At 50.1% G+C, this 2,323-nt stretch overlaps 1 protein-coding gene across 3 annotated transcripts in view; it reads left to right on the top strand.

Annotated features, from left to right (window-relative positions):
* The first annotated feature begins 2,143 nt into the window (after positions 1-2,143).
* Positions 2,144-2,323, top strand: part of WWP2 (WW domain containing E3 ubiquitin protein ligase 2) — a 185,129-nt gene continuing 184,949 nt past the window's right edge. Inside the window, exon 1 of one of the 3 annotated variants that reach the window (XM_008070024.2) lies at positions 2,144-2,251. The gene's annotated coding sequence lies outside the window, so the exon portion shown is untranslated. The remainder of the gene's footprint in view (positions 2,252-2,323) is intronic. The other 2 variants (XM_008070023.2, XM_021718563.1) reach the window with 2 other exon arrangements.

Genomic DNA, 2,323 nt, shown 5'->3' with positions numbered 1-2,323 from the left:
CAATCCACTCACCTCAGCCTCCCAAAGACGCGGGATTGCAGGCTGAGCCACTGAGCCCGGCTTTTTTTTTTTTTTTTTGAGTTGGAGTCTCACTCTGTCGTCCAGACTGGAGTGCACTGTGGCATGCTCCCGGCCACCACGGCCTCGACCAGCTAGGCTCTGGCGATCCTTCCGCCTCAGCCTTCCAAGTAACTGGAACTACAGGGGTGCGCTATCATGCCCGGCTAATTTTTAAAATTTATTGTAGAGATGAGGTCTCACCAAGCTGCCAGGTGGGTCTCGGAAGCTTTTACTCCTTCAATGCACAGTGCAATGGTCTTCGCCTAGTCCCTTCTCCCTTTGGTGAACACCGACTCAAAGTGCCACCAAGTCAAGGAAATCTTCCCTCATTACTCTAAAATAGAATTAGTAAAACTCCCATCAATGGATTGAGAAGCTTTAGTACAGTAGTTTTATGGATGAGATTAATACAAGATTTAACATATTAAGAGAGGGCTCTATCTACTTGAAAGTCAATTTCCGGGATTTGGAATGGGAATAGGAAAAAGTAGACTAAGTGTTCAACTAATTTAATTTGTATGCATGATAGAATCCATGCAAACTCAAAGACTCAAAATAAACAGAATAATTAGTACACAGTTTAAGGCTAATTAGGTGATTAGTATCAATTTTAATCAATGGTGATTAAGCTGAACCTTCATTCAATTTGTCAAAGCTGAGGGTCCAGAACATCAGTCAAGAATGTTGATTTAAAGTGTTCTTTGCCAAGCACAGTGGCACGCACCTGGAATCCAGCTACTCTGGAGACTGAGGCAAGAGGATTGTTTGAGGCAAAGAGTTCGAGTTCAATCTGGGCAACTTATTAAGATCTCTTCTTTTTTTTTTTTTTTTTTGAGTTGGAGTCTCACTATGTCACCCAGACTGGAGTGCAGTGGCCGCTCCCGGCCACCGCAGCCTCGACCTGCTGGGCTCCGGCGATCCTTCCGCCTCAGCCTTCCAAGTAGCCGGAATTACAGGCACGCACTACCACGACTGGCTAATTTTTTGATTTATTGTAGAGATGAGGTCTCGCCTGCCCAGGCGGGTCTCGAACCCGCGGGCTCAGGCAATTCACTCACCTCAGCCTCCCAAAGGCGCCGAATTACAGGCTGAGCCACCGAGCCCGGCTAACATCTCTCTCTCTCTCTTTTTTTTTTTTTTTTTGAGTTGGAGTCTTACTCTGTCACCCAGACTGGAGTGCAGTGGCCACTCCCGGCCACCGCAGCGTCGACCTGCTGGGCTCCGGCGATCCTTCCACCTCAGCCTTCCAAATAGCTGGAACTACAGGCGCGCGCTACCACGCCCAGCTAATTTTTGATTTTATTGTAGAGATGAGGGCTCACCAAGTTGCCCAGGCGGGTCTCGAACCCTCGGGCTCAGGCAATTCACTCACCTCAGCTTCCCAAAGTGCTGGGATTACAGGCTGAGCCACCGAGCCTGGCTAGGATCTCTTCTTAAAGAGACTGTTTTTACTGATTCATAAAGTTCTATGTGTTCTGTAGATTAAGGGAATGGGGGTTGGTTTAGTGTGGTGGGGCATGAGGCAGGGGTTTTTGAAGCTTTTCTCATTTTGCTTTACAACACAAGAACAGATGCTCCACCAAGGCTCGGATTTCTGTGTTTCTACATCCTGGAAAATTGCCTGGCACATAGTAGGCGTAGGGTTGCCAGAAAATAAAAGTACCAGATGCTCAATTCCATTTCATTTTCAGCTAATCAATAAATAGTTTTAAAGGATAAATATGTCCCGTTCGGTATTTGGGACATACTTACAGTGTTGTTTAGCTGACATTCAAATGTCACTGGGTGTCTTGCGTTTCATCTGGCAACCCTCCTAAAAAGCTCAATAAATATTTGTTGACTTCGTTAATTGAAGGTCTCATTTCACCTGTAAAATGGGGCCAGTCACTGTCCCCGCCTCCAAGGGTTGATGGGCGGAGTAAACGAACACTCAGAGACCACTTCATTTACATGATCGCCCGGAGACCGCCCAGTGAGCAGAAAACTCTTCCACTTTTAAACACCCAGGCGGTGACAAGGCCCGCTCTAGGCCAAGGGTTCCCAGGCCGGGCCTAGGTAGCCCGCACCTGCGAGTCCGGCCAGCCTCTTCCGGGTCAGGTGACCGCGCGCGGTCACGTGACCCGGCCCGAGTGCGGGCGGTGGAAGGCGGAAGTGGGAGAGGAGTTAGGCACCGCTTCTGTGGCCGCGGCAGGTAGCGAGCGCCGGCGCCGGGGGCGCGTGGCGCGGGCGGGCGGCACGGGGCGGGCCGGGGGCGGCGGGCGGC

Source organism: Carlito syrichta, unplaced genomic scaffold (assembly GCF_000164805.1).
Source record: "Carlito syrichta isolate Samal-C Ts95f unplaced genomic scaffold, Tarsius_syrichta-2.0.1 Scaffold312739, whole genome shotgun sequence".
Taxonomy (NCBI): Eukaryota; Metazoa; Chordata; class Mammalia; order Primates; family Tarsiidae; genus Carlito; species Carlito syrichta.
Note: the sequence above shows the minus strand (reverse complement) of the source record. Positions and strands in the feature narration are given on the sequence as shown.